Source organism: Narcine bancroftii, chromosome 3 (assembly GCF_036971445.1).
Source record: "Narcine bancroftii isolate sNarBan1 chromosome 3, sNarBan1.hap1, whole genome shotgun sequence".
In the NCBI taxonomy this organism is placed as follows: Eukaryota; Metazoa; Chordata; class Chondrichthyes; order Torpediniformes; family Narcinidae; genus Narcine; species Narcine bancroftii.
The window spans coordinates 70990839-71002900 of NC_091471.1; the positions used below are offsets into that span (position 1 = coordinate 70990839).

General features: G+C 37.2%; 2 long non-coding RNA genes across 3 annotated transcripts in view; one reads left to right on the forward strand and one right to left on the reverse strand.

Moving 5' to 3' along the window:
• Positions 1 to 12062, reverse strand: part of LOC138757242 (uncharacterized) — a 1106005-nt gene that overhangs the window by 636930 nt on the left and 457013 nt on the right. The window lies entirely within an intron of this gene.
• Positions 1 to 12062, forward strand: part of LOC138756136 (uncharacterized) — a 55405-nt gene that overhangs the window by 1109 nt on the left and 42234 nt on the right. For both annotated transcript variants that reach the window (XR_011352787.1, XR_011352788.1), the window contains exon 2: positions 2868 to 3006. This is a non-coding gene — a long non-coding RNA (uncharacterized lncRNA). The remainder of the gene's footprint in view (positions 1 to 2867; positions 3007 to 12062) is intronic.

The following is a 12062-nucleotide window of genomic DNA, read 5'->3' on the forward strand; positions in this document are numbered from 1 at the left end:
CTCAGCATCTGCAGATTTCCTTGTTTAGAGTCATTGGGAAACCATGCAAAGTCCATACAGAGAAGACATGAGGACTAACCCCGCTCAGTGAAGCAGTGAGGCAGCAGCCTCCCAGCCGGATCACTGTGCTATCCTATAGAGATCAAAATATCATAATTTAGTGGAGAATCAAGTTGAGCACCAAAAATTTGGAAGGAATAATTATGAAAGAATAAAGGTGTAATTAAGAATCTTGGAAAAAAGATTGAAATTAGAAAGGCCACAAGCTTTAATGATAACACTTTAAGTATTAAGATTACATTTATTTTTGATTGCAACGTTTTGTTCCATATGGTGTAAAATATATTAAAACATCTTCAGGTTCATAGGAACAATGTTACTTGTAGGCTGCCTTCAATGTCACATTCCACCCAGATTTAGAATTTTACACTGTAAAAAGGGAGGCGAAAGAGCTTTTAAACCTTTGGGAACTAGGGCAGAATCAGCTACCTGCTGAAGTAGTGAATGCGAGATCCATTTTGGCATTTAAGAAAAATTTGAATAGGTATATGGATAGGAGGAGAATGGAGGGCCATGGCCTGGTGCAGGTCATTGGGACTAGGCAGAACAATAGTACTATCTGGGCTGTAGATCTATTTCTGGGCTGTGGAGTTCTATAGCTCTATGGCTTTACCTCTGAAAGTGGAGGTGGCAAAGAAAAAGGGATGAAAGAGTTCACAGGAAGAGTTGTTGAAGGATTGAAGAACAAAAGTGTTGAGGAAGCACTGAATAGCTTTCTTCTGACTGCAAAATTCTAATATTAAAACTGTTCAAATTCAACCTAAACAGATTACAAGCAGATTGGTTGTTTAACAACCACTAACCCAATTTTCTTTTCCATTGAAATCAATTGAAAGGATTTTGGGTGTCAAGGAAACCAAAGTCATTCTACTCCTGTCTGCCTTGAACCCACACCTTGCTTTCAGTGCTCATTAAGTACATTTATGTGTTTCTAAAGGTTCTGAAGGCTCTGACTTCTTTAGACAAGTGAAACTGCCATCAACTGTAAATCTCAGTACTTCAACTGCAACACTGGTGAAAGCTTCCTTCCAGATCTCACAGATGTAGACATGCTCACAGGAAAAGCAGAACACAAGCAAATAGGAACAGGCCCCAGATCCGCTCAAACCTGGCCCACAATTCAGTATGATTGTGGAAAATCTATGCTGGCCTCAACCTTTCTGTTGTACCAGTTCTTTGTAAACCTCAATTCCCCAGTCTTTCAAATATTTATCCACTTCCACTATTCAGTGCTCTCTCTGAGGAGTTTGTATGTTCTCCCCATGTCTGCGTGGATTTCCTCCAGGTGCTTTGGCTTCCTCCCACCCTCCAAAACGTACGAGATTTGTAAGTCAAGATGTACAGTAGGGTGGCACAGGCTCGTGGATGTATGTCAAAATTTAAAATTTAAATAATGTTACAGACTTATGTTATTATTAATCTTTAAGTTATACATATATTTTAGAGAGTTACTTTGTGGGTTTGGAAACAGGGTAAAGACAGGAGGAGTCATAAAACCAGAGTTACTATTCAATTGAAATCCTAAGACAATGAAATGTTTACTGAGAGAGGCATCTGTTCGAACAAAAAGACCATCTACTTAAAACAACAAGGCCAGTAGTGATGAAAGCAGTCATGTGATTAAATACACTTGAAGCAGCATTTTAGGATCATGAACCAGAATTATCTGAAGACAGAGATGCAGTGACATTCTGTAACATGGGCTGCTGTTATATTTTCCTTGTCAGGGAAGGGATACAAAACTGGAGTGGCTTTAGAGAGGATGGACAGTTTGACTGCGTTTCTTTGTCAACAGAGAGACAGCAGTGCTGCTGTGGCTATTGTAATGGTCACTGGTGACTAACCCGTATCTGGGTAAAAGAAAGCAATATCATTCTTGCAGTTGGACCATAACCATTCTGATGGTTATTTCATTTAACCCTTTCCTGGGTTTGTGAAAGCATTGCAGAAACCACAAGTTCCATAACCTCTAGGCAAAAGAGGGGAAATTATGAAATCACTCATATTGTGACAGAGTATTTGGAGGTGGTTTGGGAGCAATTGTTAGATCAGCTTGCACACACACATTTTAAAACAAGGAATTTTTGCAGGACATTTGCAGAATGTTTTTTGCAAGAAAGCAACAAAGTTGCAGAATACAGTTAGCCTGGGAGAGCATGTGATTTTTGCAGGCAGAGGAAAACTGTTTTACTCTCAGAGAGGGAGGGTGTGAAACAGAGAGAGGAGACAGAAATCAGTTCCAGAAGGACAAAGCTGGCAAACTTTGGAAGGCTGTCTGGTCAAAGGAGAAGACTAACGATCTGAAAGGTGACCTGAAAGAAAGAGGATCATCTGAAGGGGGCAAGTTTCGTCAGCAAGACTGATTGAGAAGGAATCGGGTGCGGATGTCCTGGAAGAGGAATCTTTCTCTAAAAACCAGCAAGAACCCTCCTGACTGGTAACCATTTGTCTGTTAAGCACCAAAGACTTTGCGAATGCTAACTTCAGTGCTCAGAACAAGAATTGCCTGCAATCAGTGAGATTAGACTGTGATTCAAAGAACTTTTCTAATATTAAATATACATTACACACACCTGTGCTTAGTATTAAAGGGGGGATTAAGTAGTTAGGTAGGTTAAATAATAAGTTAAAGTTTAATTTTGTTTTCTTCTTCAATTATAATTAAAAACTACTTTTAAGTAACCCTGTGTTGTGGTGCATATCTATTGCTGTTGGTTTTTGGGGTCCTCTGGTTTAGGATTTAAACATTGATTTATGATTTGATTGGGTTTTTTGCTTGCAAGCTATTGTGTTTTGAATTTTTACAGGCTAACTTAAAGTTGGTGCCTGGAAAAACAGCAGCAATGGATGTGGATATATTTTTGTGACAACCATCACCTGCAGAGATGCAGAGCATGAAAAAAGAGGAACTGATGGCCATTTCTAAGGCATTGAAAATTGCTGAAGGTAAATATTGGATGAGAAAAGTACAAATTAAGAAGATTATAGTAAAATATTATATGTGAAGGAAAATTTGTTGAGGAAGACTTAGACAATTTTCCAGAGAATAGATCTTTTGAATTGCAATTAGAATTTGAGAAATTGAGGGTGCAAGAAGAAAGGGGGAAATGTAATTTTGAGTTGCAGAGACAACAATATGAAGTTGAAAAGCAAAGAGCAGAGGCTGGAAAACAGAGGAAATATGAGTTAGAGCAGGGTGTCAAACTCAAATTCACGGAGGGCCAAAATTAAAATCTTGGACTAAGTCGAGGGCCGAACTAAATATTTATTGAAAATTTTTAACAACATCTGCATGTTTTCTCTTCTTTCAACATATGTAATGTTAAACTTTAGGATATAACTTTAGGAGGATAATGTTACAGGTCAGGAATAGGTAGCTCAAGTTCACCCTTTGCTTGACCTGAGGGAAACATATTTGGTCCCTATGGAGATGTAGTCAGCATTCACAGGCTGTGTCCATTTTGGCCTCCATCAGGACTCAGCATTTCCTGCTCACTCCTCAGGCTCTAAGCCTCTATTCACCTTCGACCCACCATCCCTCTACCTGACCAGTCCTTTACCCAACCTCTACTCACCCCTCACTCCACTCACTCTGCCTCTACCCACCCCATCCTATACACGCCCCTCTACTGCCTCTCCCCTCAACCTGTTCCTCCCTCTACCCGTCTCTCACCCTCTAATCACCCCTCCCCTACTCGCCCTGCCCCTCCCCTTTTACCTCTTCCCTATCCACCCCTCCTTCTACTCATCCCTCCCTCTAACTGCCCCTCGCACCACCATAACTTCCCCTGCCCATTACTCCTCACCTACACCCTTTGCCCACCCCTGCTTACCCGCCCACTCAGGCCCAGCGCACTGCCGATCAGCCTTTGCAGAACAGCGGGGGCCGTGCGCAGCCTGCCATGTCCGTCGCGCCGACAGGAAATCACAGGCGCTCGCCAATCCACCGCACCGCTCGACAGGTGGGAGAAGTGACTGGTTGTGTGGGGAGCCTTCCAACTGGCTTGCCGGCTGATGACATCGACAGACTTCTCGTGTTACTATTTTGTTTTCCCCGTTCTCAAAGTTTGCACGGTCAACCTGCAACACTCTTCCTCCCTCCGCGTCCCGTGGATCTGATGCCCGGGTGTTGTTAGGATTCCCAGCAGAAGGTTTGTGGAACTTTACCATTCTGGATTCCTTTTTGAGAATATTCTGGCCATCTTTTAAGGGGGGTGGTTTTAGGGGGGAGGGGATAGTTAGTGGGTGGGGAAGGATGTGCAATGAAGGGGGAGGATGGTGGGGGTGACATGACTAAAAAACAGCATCAGCTCTCGCTGCAGGGCGGGCCACCTCTAATACATTTTTGAAATGATCTTGCGGGCCAAATATAATTATATCGTGGGCCAAATTTGGCCCGCGGGCCAGAGTTTGACATGTGTGAGTTAGAGGAAGCTGAAAGGGACAGATAGTTTAAATTAGAGGTTAAGAATGGAGATAGAGAAAGATAAGAGAGCTGAGGCTGTAACTCCTGGGGAGAGGTTCTTGGCTGGTAGAGAGGTAAATCTGGTGCCTACATATTTTCAGATTTTTGTAAAAGTTGCTGAGAGCTCAAAATGGCCAAAAGAGAAATGGCCTCTTATGCTTCAAAGTGTATTGAGGGGAAAAGCACAAATTGCATACTCTAGCTTTACTGCACAGCAGGTAGCAAATTATGATACTGTTAAGCAAGCAGTATTGAAAGCTTATGAATTGGTTCCAGAGGCATATAGGCAAAAGTTTAGGAGTTTGGTGAAAACATGGAATCATTCTTTTATGGATTTTGCTCTGAAGAAATCTGTGTGTTTTGACTGTTGGTGGGTGCACCTCAAAAGGAATAAACAATGATTTTGACAAATTGAAAGAATTAATACTAATAGAGGAAATTAAAAGGTGTGTCCCAGAGGAGATTAAATTATACCTGGATGAAGGGGACGTGGCAACAGGCGGCTAGATTAGCAGATGAATTTGCTCTGATTCACAAAAGTACATTCCAGAATAATAGGCATTTTCAGAGAGCTAATGTGGAACAGATGAATAAACCTGTTCATAAGGTTAATATGGAGCAGGATAGTAGGCCTGGAATAAAGTCTGGAGAAAATGCTAAAAGAAAAGATGAAGAAAAGGTAGGAAAGGACAGAACTTCTGCATTTGTATGTCATTTTTGTAATAAACCTGGTCATGTGATTGGGAATTGTCTAGTCTTGAAAAAGAAAAGAGAAAAACAGGTTTTACCAGAAGCATGTATTCAAACAGTAAAATTTAAGGAGAACAGAAATCCCAAACCTGGTAAGGAGGTCATGGATGTTTGCAAGCCTTTTGTGTCAGAGGGCTTTGTCTCAATAAAGGAGGGAGAACCACAGGTTCCAGTTAAAATTCTTAGAGATACTGGGGCTGCTCAGTCATTGTTGTTGGGAAGTGTTTTAACTGTGGATCAAAGGTCTGGCACAGGGGAGAAAACTTTGATTAAAGGTGGGGTAGAGTCAATATCGCTTCACAATGTTGTGCTGAATTCAGAATTAGTCAAAGGACCTGTTGTAGTGGGAGTAATTCCAAAGTTACCCATGCAGGGTGTCTCATTTTTGTTGGGGAATGATTTGGCAGAGGTTAAAGTTGGGTCAGTTTTAAAATTGACAAATTGGCCTAGTAAAGATGTGGTTAGAGAGGACAGTGAGATATATTCTGCATGTGCGGTAACTAGATTTGTGACCAAGAAAATTATGACACCTGAAGAAAATCCAGTTGATAGAGATTTGCCCAGTACTTCTGAAGTACTTTTGAAAGAGCAGGGTCATTGTGAGAGTGAGGACTCTTTTTGTCAAGGAAAGAGTTAATTCAGTAACATAAAATAGATGCAGATCTTGTTAGCTTAAGGGAGAAAGCAGTAACTGAACAGGAGATTAAAGAAATAGCTTGTGGATATTACTTAAAAGGCAAAGTGTTGATGATAAAATGGAGACCTCTTGATATTCCTGCTAATGAAGAGTGGGGAGTGATTCATCAGGTGGTTGTTCCTAGAAATTACCTGAAGGAAATGTTAGATCTAACCCACAGTACACCTTTGGGTGGTCATCTTGGTGTAAAGAAAACCATGAATAAGATTTTGAAACAATTTTTCTGGCCTGGTTTGAGGAAGGATGTTGTAAATTGGTGCCAACCATGTCAAGTTTGTCAGGTTGTGAGGAACCTAACCAGGGTCCTCCAATGGCTCCATTACAATCTATTCCTGTTGTTGGGGAACCTTTCACTAAGGTTATTGTAGACTGTGTAGGTCCCCTGCTGAAAACAAAGTCTGGTAACCAGTACTTATTTACAATTATGTGTGCAGCATCGAGATTTCCAAAGGCTACACCACTGAGAAATATTAAAGCCAAAACGGTGGTAAAGGCTCTGGAAAGATTTTTCAGTGTTTGGACCACCAAAAGGGATCCAGAGTGATCAAGGATCTAACTTTATGTCTGGGTTGTTTCAACAGTTAGTTTATGAATTGGAAATAAAACAGATCACTTCATCTGCGTATCATCCAGAAACTCAGGGAGCTTTGGAAATATTTAATTCTACCCTTAAAAATATGATGAGAGTTTACTGTACTGAGAATGGAAAAGATTGGGATGAAGGTATTCATTTATTGTTGTTTGCAGCAAGGCAGGCTGTGCAAGAGTCATTAGGTTTCAGCCCCTTTGAAATTGTGTTCGGGCATCAAGTTAGAGTACCTTTAATGTTGATTAAAAAAAAACAGTGGGTTATTGTGGATGTACAGTTGAATTTTCTAGATTATGTTTCTAAGTTTAAGGACAGATTACATAAAATGTGGACTTTGGCTCAAGAGAATTTGGAAAATTTGGCTCAGGGTAAAAATTAAGCGTTTATTTCACAGGAAAGCACAGGTATGGAATTTTAAAACAGGAAGTAAAGTTTTGATTTTGTTTCCAACACATGACAATCCTTTGAAAGCTAGATTTTATGGACCATACACAATTAAATCGAAACTGAATGATGTTAACTATGTTGTTAACACTCCAGATAGAAGGTATAAAACTCAAGTTTGTCACATAAATATGTTGAAACCTTATTACGAGAATAAGGGTAGTGGAGAACAATCTATCAGAGGTGTTGGCTGTTGATAGATTAGAGGAAGTGGTGGATCATAAGATTATGGAAACAGAATCTTGTGAGGGTAACCTTAAAGAAACCATGATTCCTGTGCACCTGTCGAACTCAATAAATTTGGAAGAAAAGTTAGGCAATCTTAAGTTACAAGAGCAGATGCAGTTGAAAGAATTACTTTTGAAATACACACATTTGTTCCCTGATGTTCCAAAAAGGACATCAGTGGTTTATCGTGATATAGATGTTGGAGAAGCAAATCCCATAAAACAGCACCCATATAAAATAAACATTCAAAAGAGTAAAATCATGGATCAGGAGGTGGAATATATTTTGAGGAATACCATTATTAGACCTTTGAACTTAGATTGGATTCCTCCTTGTATTCTGGTACCAAAACCAGATGGAACTGTTAGGTTCTGTACGGATTATAGGAAGGTTAATTCAGTAGCTAAAAGAGATGCTTATCCTATTCCAAGAATAGATGACTGTATTGATAAAATTGGCAAAGCTAAATTTCTTACTAAGTTGGATTTGTTGAAGGGTTACTGGTGTGTGCCTCTAACTGAGAGAGGAAAGAATATTTCAGCTTTTGTAACTCCATGCGGCTTATACGAGTATAATGTGTTACCTTTTGGCATGAAAAATGCCCCTGCATCATTCCAGAGGATGATTAATTTGGTTATCCAAGGGTTAACTCATACAGATGCTTATATTAATTACTTGGTCACAAAAAATGACACATGGGAAGGACATCTAAGACAATTGGACAAATTGTTTTCAAGATTATCCAAAGCAAACTTAACTGTTAATTTAGCAAAGAGTCAATTTGCAAATGCCACGGTAACATACTTGGGTTATGTAGTTGGCCATGGCAAAGTTGCACCTATTCAAGCTAAAGTGAAAGCAATTTCTGAGTTTCATACTCCCAATGGCAAGAAAGCAGTGAGAAGGTTTTTAGGAATGGCAGGATATTACAGGAAATTTTGCTCATGTTGCTCTTCCATTAACCAATTTTTTGAAGAAAGGAGAAAAATTTGTGTGAACTAAAGATTGTCAGGCCAGTTTATAAAAAAATTATTTATATATATATATTATTTTTTTTTTCATTTTTCTAGTACATCCTCCCCACCCTCCCAGCCCTTCTGCCCTCCTTAAGAGGAGCCAAATAGAAAAACAAAGAGAATATATAGGATATACAGAATATTTCAAAGTATGTTCAAATTCATATATTCCAAATAAGAAGACCACATATTAACAAAGAAGGAATAATTATCATGCAAGTTACATGTAATTTTTTTCCAACAGAATACAAGCTCTTAATTCATTATCCCAACGTACTAAATTAAGCTCCACATTATCTTTCCAAGTACTAGCTACACATTTTCGTGCTACAGATAACGCTAAACGTACAAATGCAATTTGAAATTTATCCAACCCCAATCCCTTCAAAGAAACCATATAGCCCAACAAAAAAATCGATGGATCTCGTGGTAGTTTAATCTTAAATAATTTTTCCAAGACCAATCTAATTCCTTCCCAAAATGGTTGTACATTAACACAAGACCAAACAGCATGTAAAAAAGTTCCAGTATATAGTCTACATTGAAAACAAGAGTCTGAATTGCTAAACCCATATTTTTTCAATTTCTCTGGAGTCAGATATAACTGATATAAAAAATTATAATTAACCATTCCATATCTTACATTTGTCAATTTAATTACACTGTCGTGACACAAAACCTCCCAATTGTCTTCAGGAAAAATATTTTTTTTAATCACTTTCCCATTTAAGCCTAGATTTCTCCCATTCCAGTTTATCCATACTATCTTGTAACAATGGATAAATTGGTTGGATAAATTTCAAATTGCATTTGTACGTTTAGCGTTATCTGTAGCACGAAAATGTGTAGCTAGTACTTGGAAAGATAATGTGGAGCTTAATATAGTACATTGGGATAATGAATTAAGAGCTTGTATTCTGTTGGAAAAAATTACATGTAACTTGCATGATAATTATTCCTTCTTGTAACGATCCGAAATATAACCTTCCTTTGGTATAGAGGAAATCAAAGACTCAAATTTTGACAACACAGAATTTTATCAATTCATCTCTTTACCAAAATTATCTTTTATCAAAGCTCTGAGTTGATAGTACACAAATAAAGAATTTACAGATATATCAAATTTCTCCTTCAATTGATTAAAGGAAAGAAACTGTCCTTCAAAACAATCCTGAAATATCTTTATACCCTTAAAATTCCATCTCTTTAAATGATTATTAAACATTGAAAAGGGAATAAGTTGATTATGGTATAACAGACTTTGAATTGATAGTTTACCCTTCGACCCTAAAACCATATTTATTTTACCCCATATCTTTAACAAGTGTTTTAATACCAGCATATTACATTCCCGCAATAAATTCATATTCCATTTAAATATAAACTGATGTACCTCAACTTCAGAAATACAAGCCATTTCCACCTTCACCCAACTCAGAGGTTGGTACATATCCATCAATCTACTAACAAATTTCAACTGAGCTGCTTTATAATAATTTTGAAAATGAGGTATTTGAAGACCATCCAATTCATATTTCCATGTAAGTTTATGTAAAGCTACTTCTGCTAATTTCCCCTTCCATAAAAATTCCCGTACCGCTCTATTCAAATCCTGAAAGAAACTTTTTGAAAGTAAACAAGGTATCGACTGAACAAATCTTGGATTCGAGGAAAAATATTCATTTTAATACAATTTACTTGACCAATTAACATTAACGGAAGATCTTTCCATTTTAATCCTTTTTAGTAAAGGAACATAATTTAATTTATATAGAGATTGGTAATCTGCATTTACTATTACTCCCAAATATTTAATTCTATCTGACCATTTCAATTTTATAATATTTTTATATTCTGAATAGTCTCCCTCCCCAACTGGTAATATTTCACTGTTATCCCAATTTACCTTATATCCAGATAACTCCTCAATCTAAGAATGTTATCAGATGCATTTTTATTTTTAATAAAACCTGTTTGATCTACATGTTTCAAAGGAGGTAAATATTTAGCAAGTCTATTCGCGAATACTTTCACCATAATTTTATAATCTACATTTAGTAAAGAAATAGACCTATACAAAGATACTTTCAATGGATCCCTACCTTTCTTTAAAATCACAGTAATTATAGCATTCGAACAAGATTCCAGTAACACCTGATCCTCAGTTATTTGCTGTAGAACATCTCCAAATACCGAGTATAAATCTTCATAAAATACTTTATAAAATTCAGCTGAAAATCTATCATCCCCCGGTGACATCCCATTCGGTTCTCTTGTATAGCTTCTTTAATCTCAAAATCTGTAAATGGAGCTTCTAATTCCCTAACCTCCTCCTCCCCTAAAACAGGTAAATTTAATTTAGATAAATAAGAATCAATAAAACCAGCTTCCTGCTTTCCCTCACAAGTATATAATTGTTGATAAGATGAATAAAACTGGTCATTAATTTCCTGAGGTTTATAGGTAACTGTTGAATTCTTTTTAACAGCATTAATAATTCACAATGTCTGTTCTGTTTTTAATTGCCATGTTAACACCTTATAAGCTCTCTCACCTAATTCATAATAACATTGCTTAGATCGATTGATTAAACGCTCATACTGATAGGTTTGTAGTGTATTATAACGTAGTTTCAGCTTCGCTAAAGCTGCCTTTTTATCTTCTGTAACATCTTTCTGAAATTCCTTTTCCAACTCAGTAATTTGTTTCTCCAATGTTAAGCTTTCCACCACATATTGTTGTTTTAACTTTCGTAGTATAATTAATAAGTTGCCCATGCAAATATGCTTTCAGTGTCCCATAATACAAAAGTACTACTTACTGTATTAATATTCTCAGCCAGAAATAAAGCAATCTGTTCCTTAACAAAAGTAACAAATTCTGGTTTCTTTAATAGCATTGTATTAAGTTGCCATCTATAAGACAATTGCACCACTTCCGGACTTCCACAAGAGAAAAACAACATAGAATGATCCAATATGACCCGGCTTTTATATTCGGCTTAGAGAACTCTACCGTGTAAATGTGCCGATACCAAAAAAAATCTATTCTAGAAAACGGATCATGTCTAAATGAATGAAAGGAGAAATCCTTCTCTGTAGGATTTACTCTACTCCAAATATAAATTAAATTCAAATCTTTCATCAAAGCCCCTATTTGTATTGCCATCTTTGATTTCCTTATACTTTTTGGAGACCTATCCAACAAAGGATCTAAACCACAGTTAAAATCTCCCCAAACCAGAATATTATCCTTGGCCTCATTTAAAAAGAAAAAAGCCTCCAACATAAACCTTTCATCATCCACATTAGGTGCATAGATATTTAACAAAGTCCATGATTCAGCAAAAATTTTATAATTCAACCTCAAAACCCTCCCTGCATTACCTTCAAAGGATTCTAATTCAAACGGTAGTTTCTTATGAATTCTATTCCTCTCGCCTTGGAATTAAAAGAAGAAAATACATGACCAACCCAATCTCTCTTCAATTTCATATGTTCTTTTTCAGTCAAATGTGTCTATTGCAAAAAAGCAATATCGACTTTCTTTTTTTATATATAAGCCAATACCTGTTTATGATTAATAGGATTATTTAATCTCTGGACATTAAAAGTTTAAAAGTTCAAATTAGACATTTCAGTAAAAACTCTACTATAAAATATTACTCCCCTTTCTAATTCCCTAAATATTCTAAACCATCCCCCCTATATAAAAATACCACAAAAGCAAAAAATATATAAACTTCCCCTCAGTAAACTACTAAAAAGTAGTAACTCCCTAAAAATCTGGGTGTGGTAAAACCCACTAGTGGCA